The sequence below is a fragment of the Panthera pardus genome, unplaced genomic scaffold (genome assembly GCF_024362965.1).
Source record: "Panthera pardus isolate Hobbes unplaced genomic scaffold, ASM2436296v1 HiC_scaffold_2, whole genome shotgun sequence".
Taxonomy (NCBI): Eukaryota; Metazoa; Chordata; class Mammalia; order Carnivora; family Felidae; genus Panthera; species Panthera pardus.
This window is the reverse complement of record NW_026526765.1, coordinates 48440719-48451589: the sequence shown is the minus strand read 5'-3', so window position 1 is coordinate 48451589 and position 10871 is coordinate 48440719.

The window sequence follows — 10871 nt, the reverse complement described above, 5'->3', positions numbered from 1 at the left end:
TAGCTCATATTATTGGAATCATACAGTATTTGTCTTTTTGTGACTGGTGTATTTAACTTAGTATAGTGTCCTCAAGGTTCATCTGTATTGTAGAATATGTGAGAATTTTCTTCCTTTTTAAGGTTGAATAATATTCCATTGTATGCATATACCACATTTTGCTTATTCATTTGTCCGTTAGTGGATACTTGAGTTGCTTCCATGTTTTTACTATTGTGAATAATACTGTTATGAACATGGGTATGTAAGTATTCCTTCAAGGTCCTGTTTTCAGTTCTTTTGGGAATATACCCAGAGGTACAATTGCTGGATCATATGGTAGTTCTATTTTAATTATTTGAAGGACTGCCAAACTGTTTTTCATAGAGACTCTACCATTTTATATTCTCACCAGCAATGCACAAAGGTTCTAATTTCTCCACATCTTCGTTGACACTTGCTGTTTTGTTTTTCTTTGATAGCAGTTTTAATGGGTGTGGAGTGAATTTAATTGTAATTTTGATTTGCGTTTTCCTAATGATTACTGATCTTAAACATCTTTTTATGTGCGTGTTAGCCATTTGTATGTCTTCTTTGAAGAAATGTATTATTCAATTCCTGTGCCCATATTTAAATTGGATTTTGTTGTTGTTGAGTTTTAGTTCTGTATATATTCTGAAGATTAATCTCTTATCAGATCAATGATTTGCAAATATTTTTTCTCCTGTTCTGTGGGTTGTCTTTTTACTCTGTTGCTATTGTCTTATGATGCACAAAATTCTAAAAATCTCATGAACTTCAATTTGCCTGTCTTTTGTTTTTGTTTGTGCCTTATGGTTTCATATCTAAGAAATCATTGTTGAATCTAATGTCATGAAGATTTTACCCTGTGTTTTCTTCTAGAGCTTTATAGTTTTGGTTTATAGGTCTCACATTTAGGTCTTTGATCCATTTTGAACAATTTTTATGTATGATATTAGGTAAGGGTCCAACTTCATTCTTGTGCCAGTCTGTGACAGTTTTCCCAGAACCACTTATTAAAAAGACTATTCTGTCCACATTAAGTGGTCTTAGCATCCTTGTCAAAAAATCGTTTGACCATATAGGAGAGTGTTTAAAGTCCTCCAGATTTGTTCTTTTTCAACATTGTTTTGGCTACCAAGGGTCTATTGAGATTGTAAATGAATTTTAGGATGGAATTTTCTTTTTCTGAAAGAAACATTATTAGGATTTCCAGAGAGATTGCATTGAATATGTAGGTTGCTTTGGGCCATATTTGGCATCTTAACAGTATTAAGTCTTCCAATCCATGAACATAGATGTATTTTTATTTATGTCTTCATAAATTGCTCTTAGCAACTTTTTGTAGTTGGCATTGTATAAGTCCATCACCTCCTTGGTTAATTCCAAATATTTTAAAAATGGAATTATAATTGGAATTGTTTTCATAATTTATTCTTTGATCATTATTAGTGTATAGAAATGCAACTTATTTTGTGTGTTGACTTGGTATCATGCTACTTTGCTGAATTCATTTATTAGCTATAATAGTTTTTTTGGGAATGTTTAGAGTTTTCTATACATAAGGTCATATTGTCTATGAACAGAGACAATTTTACTTCTGTTTCAGTTTGGGTGACTTTTACACCTATTTCTTGCCTAATTGTTCTAGCTGGAACTTGCTGTACAATGTTAAATAGAAGTGGCAAAAATGGGCATCCTTGTCTTTTTCCTAATAATAGAGGAAAAACTTTTACTCTTTCAACCTATTTCTAGATTTTTTTTTTATCATAAAGGCTATTGAATTTTGTCTAATTTTTTTTGTATCAGCTGAGATGATCATGAGGGTTTTTTTAAAATTTTGTTAATGTGTTATATTAAATTGATTAATTTTCATATATTGAAACATTCTTGCATTCTGGAAATGAATCCCATTGGTCATGGTGTATAATCCTTTTACTATGCTGGTGAATTTGGTTTGCTAGTATTTTGTTGAGCTTTGCATCAATGTTCATAAAGGATATTAGTCTGTAGTTTTCCTGTAGTGCCTTTGTCTGGGTTTACTATCAGGTGATAATGCTGGCCTCATAGAATGTATGAACATTAGGAAATTTTCATTCCTGTTCAACTTTCTGGAAAATTTTGAGAAGGATGAAAATTAGTTCTTTTTAAAATGTTTGGTAAAATTCACCAGTGAAACCATAAGGACCGGGGCTTTTCCTTGTCAGGTGACTTTTTTTTTTTTAATAATTTATTATCAAGTTAGTGTATACAGTGTATACAGTGTGCTCTTGACTTTGGGAGTAGATTCCCATGATTCATCACTCACATATAACACCCAGTGCTCATCCCAACAAGTACCCTCCTCAATGCCCATCACCCATTTCCCCCCTTTCCCCCACACCCTCATCCACCCTCAGTTTGTTCTTTGTATTTAAGAGTCTCTTATGGTTTGCCTCCCTCTCTGTTTGAAACTATTTTTTCCCCTTCCCTTCCCCCATGGTCTTCTGTTAAGTTTCTTAAATTCTATATATGAGTGAAAACATATATCTGTTTTATCTGACTGACTTATTTCAATTAGCATAATACCCTCCAGTTCCATCCATGTTGTTGCAAGTGTGAAGATTTCATTCTTATTGCCAAGTAGTATTCCTTTATACATATAAACCACATCTTCTTTATCGATCTGTCAGTTGATAGACATTTGTGCTCTTTCCATAATTTGGTTATTGTTGATAGTGCTGCAGTAAACATTGGAGTACATGTGCCCCTATGATTCAGCATTCCACATGCTTTGGATAAATTCCTAGTAGTGCTGTTGATGGGTCACAGGGTAATTCTATTTTTAAATTTTTGAGGGACCTCCACACTGTTTTCCAGAGTGGCTGCACCAGTTTGCATTCCCACCAACAGTGCAAGAGGCTTTCCATTTCTCCACATCCTCACCAACATCTTTTCTTTCCTGAGTTGTTAATTTTAGCCACTCTGACTGGTGTGAGGTGGTATCTCAATGTGGTTTTGATTTGTATTTCCCTGATGATGATCAATGTTGAGAATCTTTTCATGTGTCTGTTGGCCATCTGGCTGTCTTCTCTTTGGAAAAGTGTCTATTCATGTCTTTGCTCATTTCTTCACTGGATTATTTGTTTTCTGGATGTGGAGTTTGGTGAGTTCTTTATAGATTTTGGATACTAGCCCTTTATCCGATATGTCATTTGCAAATATCTTTTCCCATTCTGCCGATTGCCTTTTAGTTTTGCTGATTGTTTCCTTTGCAGTGTAGAAGCTTTTTATCTTGACGAGGTCCCAATAGTTCATTTTTGCTTTTAATTCCCCTGCCTTTGGAGATGTGTTGAGTAAGAAATTGCTGAGGCCGAGATCAAAGAATTTTTTTCCTGCTTCTCCTCTAAGGTTTTGATGGTTTCCTGTCTCACATTTAGGTCTTTCATCCATTTTGAGTTTATTTTTGTGTATGGTGTAAGAAAGTGGTCCAGTTTCATTCTTCTGCATGTTGCTGTCCAGTTCTCCCAGCACCATTTGCTAAAGAGACTGTCTTTTTCCATTGGATACTCTTTCCTGCTTTGTCAAAGATTAGTTGGTCATACACTTGTGGATCCAATTCTGGGTTCTATATTCTATTCCATTGGTCTATATGTCTGTTCTTGTGCCAATACCATACTGTCTTGATGATTACAGCTTTGTAGTAGAGGCTAAAGTCTGGGATTTTGATGCCTTCCACTTTGGTTTTCTTTTTCAACATTACTTTGCTATTCAGGGTCTTTTGTGGTTCCATATAAATTTTAGCATTGTTTGTTCTAGCTCTGAGAAGAATGCTGGTGCAATTTTGACTGGGACTTCACTTAATGTGTAGATTGCTTTGGGTATTATTGACATTTTAACAATATTTGTTCTTCCAATCCATGAGCATGGAATGTTTCCCATTTCTTTGTGTCTTCTTCAATTTCTTTCATAAGTTTTCTATAGCTTTCAGATGCAGACCTTTCACATCTTTGGTTAGGTTTATTCCTCGGTATTTTATGGTTCTTGGTGCAATTGTAAATGGGATCGATTCCTTGATTTCTTTTTCTGTTGCTGCATTATTGGTGTATAGAAATGCAACTGATTTCTGTACATTGATTTCATATCCTGAGACTTTGCTGAATTCATGTATCAGTTCTAGCAGCTTCTTGGTGGAGTCTTTCAGGTTTTCCATGTAGAGTATCATCTCATCTGCAAAAAGTTAAATTTTGACTCTTTTTTTGCCAATTTGAATGCTTTTTATTTCATTTCGTTGTCTGATTGCTGAGGCTAGGACTTCTAACACTATGTTAAACAACAGTGGTGAGAGTGGACATCCCTGGTCTTATGGGGAAAGCTCTCAGGTTTTCCCCATTGAGGATGACCTTATCTGTGGGCTTTTCATATATAGCTTTTTTGATGTGTAGGTATGTTCCTTCTATTCCAACTTTCTTAAGGGTTTTTATTAAGAGAGGATGCTGTATTTTGTCAAATACTTTTTCTGTATCTATTGACATGATCATATGGTTCTTCTCCTTTCTTCTATTAATGTGATGTATCACATTGATTGATTTGATAATATTGTACCAGCCCTGTAGTCCAAAAATGAATCACACTTGATCATGGTGAATAATTCTTTTAATATACTGTTGAATTCGATTTGCTAGTATCTTGTTGAGAATTTTTACATCCATGTTCATCAGGGATATTGGCCTGTAATTCTCCTTTTTAGTGGGGTCTGTGTCTGATTTGGGAATCAAGGTAATGCTGACTTCATAGAATGAGTCCAGAAGCTTTCCTTCCATTTTTATTTTTTGGAACAGCTTGAGAAGGATAGGTATTAACTCTGCTTTAAATGTCTGGTAGAGTTCCCCTGGGAAGTCCTCTGGCCCAGGACTCATGTGTTGGGAGATTTTTGATAAGTGATTCAATTTCTTTGCTGGTTATGGGTCTGTTCAAATTTTCTATTTCTTCCCATTTGAGTTTTGGTAGTGTGTGGGTGTCTAGGAATTTGTCCATTTCTTCCAGGTTGTCCAGTTTGTTGGCACATAATTTTTCATAGTATTCTCTAATAATTGTTTGTATTTCTGTTGTGTTGGTTGTGATCTCTTCTCTGTCATTTGTGATTTTATCTATTTGGGTTCTCTCTTTTCTCTTTTTGAAAAGTCTGGCTAGGGGTTTATTGATTTTGTTTTATTTTTTCAAAAAACCAGCTGTTAGATTTATTGATGTGTTCTACTGTTTTTTGGGTGGTTTTTTTTTTTGGTTTTTTTTTTTTGGTATTCTATACTGTGTATTTCTGCTCTAATTTTTATTGTTTCTCTTCTGTTGGCTTTGGGGTTTCTTTACTATTATGCTTCTAGTTCCTTTAGGTGTGCAGTTAGATTTTGTATTTAGGATTTTTCTTATTTCTTGAATTAGGCATGGATTACCATGTATTTTCCTCTTAGGACTGCCTTTGCTGCATCCCAAAGGGTTTGGACTGTTGTGTTTTCATTTTCGTATGCTTTCATATAAATTCTTTAAAATTTCTTCTTTAATTGCCCGGTTGACCCATTCATTCTTTAGTAGGACGTTCTTTAATCTTCATGCGCTGGTCTGGAGGAGGGGCCCTCTGGTTAGGTCAGTGTCCATCTTGTTCTAGTAGGTTCCCAGTTACCAGGCACATAGGGGCATGTTTTGGATGTAGGCGGGTCCTGCCTCCACTGTGGGCACATTGTCTGGTCCCTGAAGCCCCACCTTGTTGATGAAGGGGGGGAAAATGGCAACATCCCAGTCTCTCCTTCCCTGACTGGGTGTCCCAGACCAGTCTGTTCAGGCCTTCCTCACAGTCCCATGTGGGCATCAGTGGGCCAGTTTGTCGAGCTCCACAGTCTCCTGTACCTCCCAGGCCCTTGGCTGGGATCCAAACCCTGATGCTTAAAGGATCCCACTCCACGCACCAGGGTTCTGGGGTAGTGCCACTCTGCCCAGGCAACAAAGGGCCTCTGGCTGGCAGGCACCTGCAGGATTTTTTTGTCCTTAGAGTGGCTATATGCCTTCTTCCCACAGCACTCAAGGGAGGGGACCTCTCTCTGACTGCACCTCTGAGGTTGCTACTGACCCCAGGCTGGTTCCCCCTCCCCACCAGGTGTGTGTACAGGGTGGCAGGCCTGTCCAAAAAAAGCCTCACAATGCTGGATTGTGTTAGAAATTGGTTCTTTCTCTGTTTTTTTCTGTTCCCCGGTCTGTGGTTTTTCTCTTGTCCAAATACAATCCTATACTTCCCCAGCCTCTCTTTCTCTTCCTTTTACATCTCTACAGAAGGGGATCGATCCCTTCCTTCTGTGCCTACTGTGCCCGTTTTATCTCTCCCAATTCGCAATCATGCACCTATGGCCGCCAGGTTGTCCACATGGGCCCCTGGAGATGTGTCTGTCACTATGTAGCCCAGATTACTGGAATTCTGTCTTCTGGCCTCAATACTGCTGTGTTTGAGGGACAAGGGAACTTCGGGTCCCCCTATTTCTCCACCATGTTGACGCCTCTCCTCCTGTCAGGAGGAGATTTTTGATTGTGTATTCAATCTCTTTACTGGTGATAAATCTATTAAGATTTTGTATTTCCTGGTGATTTAGTCTTGGTAGGTGTTAAGTTTCTAGAACTATGTCCATTTCATCTAGGTTATCCAATTTGTTGGCATATAGTTGTTCAGAGTAATCTTTTACATTCTTTGTATTCTTATAGAATCAATAATGTCCGCATGTTCATTTATGATTTTAGTATTTTGAGCATTACCTTTTTTTAGTCTATCTAGGTAAATATTTGTCATTTTTAATATCTTTTGAAATAACCAAATTTTTGTTTTATTAACTTTCTGTGTTTTTCTCTATTTTCTACTTTATCTTTTCTCCAATGTCTATTATTTCCTTACTTTTGCTAGGTTTCTGTTTAGTTTATTCATCTTTTTCTAATTCCTTAAAGTGTTAAGTTGTGGATTTGGATCTTTTTTGCTTTTTAATGTAAGCATTTATAGCTATAAATTTCCCACTTAACAGTGTTTTCATTGTGTCCCATAACTTTGATATGTTGTATTTTCATTTTCATTCTCTTAGTATTTTCTAATTTCCCCTGTGATTTCTTTTTTGACCCCTTGGTTGTTAAAGAGAGTCTTATTTAATTTCCACAAATTTTCAAGTTTCTCAGTTTTGTTTCTGTGATTGTTTTTTAACTTCATCCCACTGTGATTGGAGAAGATACTTTGTATGGTACCTACCTAACGTTTAAAATCTATTGAGACTTAATGTGTAGCCTAGTATATGATCTATCCTGGAGAATGTTTCCTGTGCAGTTGGGAAATATGTGTATGCTGTTATTCTGTAGCTCCTGTTGGAGCTAGTTGGTTTGACCGTTAAGTCCTCTATTTCCTTATCTTCTGTCTGGTTGTTCTAACCATATGGAGAGTGGGTGTTGAAGTCTCCAACTGTGATTTTAGAACTATTTCTGTTAGTGTTTGCATCATATATTTTGTCAGTTGGTCATTAAGTGTGTAAAAATTTATAACTGTTAGATCTTCTTGCTGCATTGAACTCTTTATTAATATGTAATATCATCCTTTGTCTCTTGTAACCTTGTTATTGCAGTCTATCTTTTTCTGATATTAGTATAGTTAGTATTAGTTACTGTTTGCACGAAATGTCTTCTTACATCCTTTCACTTTCAACTGAGTTGTGTCTCTAGATCTAAAATGAGTCTCAGGGCACTGGGGTGGCTCAGTCAGTTAAGCGTCTGACTCAATTTCGGCTCGAGTCATGGTCTCATGGTTTGTAAGAGAGATGTAGCTCTGAGTAGGGCTCTGCATTGTCAGCTTGGAGTCTGCTTGGGATTCTCTCTCTCCCTCTTTGTCTGCCCCTCCCCGACTTACAGGCCCTCTCCCTTTCTCCCTCTCTTTCAAAATAAATAAACATTTAAAAAACTAAAGTGACCTTTCTACAGACAGCATATAGTTGGATATTGTGTTTGTATTCACACATTCAATCTCTTTTTCTCTTTCTCTGAAAGTTTAATCTATCTACCTTTGAAGTAATAATTGATAGGGAGTTTGTGAGTTTGTGAGTTCAAGTTCAGCTCAGAGCCTGGAGCCTCCTTGGGATTCTGTGTCTCCTCCTTTCTTTGTCTCCTCCTCTCTCTGCCCCTCCCATGCTCATGCTCTGTCTCTCCTCTCCTCTATCTCTCAATAATAAATAAATGTTAAAAAAATTTTTTTTTAAAAAGGAGGGGGTTACTTCTGTCATTTTGCTATTTGTTTTCTATATGTTTGCAGCTTTTCTGTGCCTCCATTGCTACATTAGTTCTGCCTTTTGTGGTTAATTTTCTGTTGTAAAATGTTTAAATCTCTTTCTCATTTTTTTTGCTATATGTTCTATAAATATTTTCATTGTGATTATGATGTAGATTACATTTAACGTCCTCAAGTTATAACACTCCAATTTGAATTTACAGCAGTTTAACTTCAGTAACATACAAAGACTGTGCTCCTTTACATCTCCATCTTTACCCCTTTTGGCCTTTGATATCACAAAATTATTTCTTTATACATGTGTGCCCCAAAACATAAACTAGTCTTTTAAATGCATTAGTCTCTTAAATTATGTAGAAGACAAAATTTGGAGTTACAAACCATTATTATAATAATATTAGCTTTTAGGCTAATTGTTTCTTTAAAATGCTTTAGTCTCTGAAATCATACAGAAAACAAAAAGTTACAAACAATTGTTATAATACTGCCTATTATCATTACCCATATATTTGCCTTTATTAAAACTTATATTTCCTCATACAGCTACATGTTACTCTCTAGAGTCCTTTCATTTCACCCTGTAGGACTCCTTTGAGCATATCTTGCAAGGTGGGTCAAGTGGTAAGAAATTTCTCAGCCTTTATTCTTCTGGAAATTTCTTATTTTCTCCTTCACTTTGGAAGAACAGCTTTGCGAGATAGGACGCTTGATTGACAGTTTTCTTCTTTTAGCAGTTTGAATATATGGGCCTATTGCCCTCTGGTCTCCAAATTTCTAATGAGAAATTTGATAATATTATTGACACTCCCTTACATATCATGAATCACTTTTCTCTTCCTGCTTTTAAGATTCTTTCTTTGTGTTTCAACAGTTTGGTTATATGTGTCTCAGTGTGAGTCTCTTAGAATTCATCTTACTTGGAGTTCATTGAGCTTCTTGAATATTGATGCTTATGCACTTCATCAAATATGGGAATTTTTAGTTAGTATTTCTTCAGATATTCTCTCTGCCACATTCTTTCTCTGTCTTTCCTCCTGGAACTCCCACAGTGCATATACTGGTCCACTTAATGGTGTCCTACAAGTTCCATGGACTCTGTTCACTTTTAATTCTTTTTTTCTTTCTGTTATTCAGTTTCAAGAATTTCAATTGTCCTATATTCAAGTTGACTGACTGTCTTCTGCCTGTTCAAATCTGCCTTTGGATATTTCTAGTGAATTTTTTATTTCAATTATTGTACTTTTCAGCTCCAAGATTTCTTTTTGGTTTCTTAGGTTCTATGTCTCTTTATTGATGTTTTCATTTTGTTCACACGTTAAATTTCTTGATTTTCTCCATTATCATTCTTTACTTCTTTGAGCATATTTCAGACATTAAAAAAAATCTTTATCTAGTATATCTGCCATCACGTCTTTTTCAAGGACATTTTCTGTCTATATTTTTTCCTTTAGACGGACTATAGTTTTCCATTTCTTTGTATGTTTTGTGGTGTTTTTTGTTGAAGCTGGACTTTTGAATTTATAACATGGTAACTCTGAAACCAGAGTCTCCCCCTTCCCCAGGGTTTTCTGTTTTGTGTTACTGTTGTTTCTTCTTGTTTGTTATTGTTGTTGTTGTTGTTGTAGGCTGTGTCTTTGCCAAGGATCAGCCTGAGGTGTAAACTTAAGGTCTTCTCCAGTGTTTTGAGTTTTCCCCTGGATGTGCAGTCACTTTCTAGTTCTTCCCATATATACAGTTGTTTTTGAATGTCTTAGTCTTTAAAGTCAAGCTCCCAAAAGGGTGGGGGTGGGGTGGGGTGCCAGCACTTTAAATCCCCTGGAAGTCCATTTCAGTTGGAGGGAGAGAGGTCCTTGCAACAATGGAGGAAGTGCAAAAATGAATGGGTGCCTGCCTCTTGGTCTGTACTTCTGTGGTCAGAAGCAGCAAGTAATCAGAGCACAGACTCCAACTACTAGGAAGACAAAGTCCTTTTTGCCTACCCTGGATATTGCAAACTATGTATAAGCTTCTAAGAGCTAAAATTGCCAGAGTTTTGGCACAATTTACATTCCAAGCTTTTCTCTGAAAGTTGTAATCCTTCACTAGACTCCACAGTTCCAGAATAGTTACATCAGACAGATTCTGCCTGTGCAATTGTTGTCTAAGTGAAGATAGGGATTTCTGGCACATCCTATTCTGACATCTTCCCTTTCCTCATTTCATCTAACAGGATATCACTTGCAAATGTAAAGCTGTGGTTTTTTTAATGACCATTTTACATTCTACTATGTTACTATATTATTTTATTGCTTGTGTTAATTTTATCTTTTAGCCTTTTGGTCTTTCCATTTATACTATCATCTTGTGTCATCTGTGAAAGAAGTAATTATATTTCTATTTCTTATGCTTTTCATTACTTTCTTTTATCAATCGTATTGACTGATTCCTCCAAATTAATAGTATTGAAGACATTGGGCATTCCTGCCTTCTTGATTTTACTGTGAGTGCCTCTAATATTTCCCCATTAGGTAAGGTAATGGTTTATGATGGAGCTGTGTGTGTGTGTGTGTGTGTGTGTGTGTGTGTGCGCGCGCAGGTGTATGCTTTAAACTACATT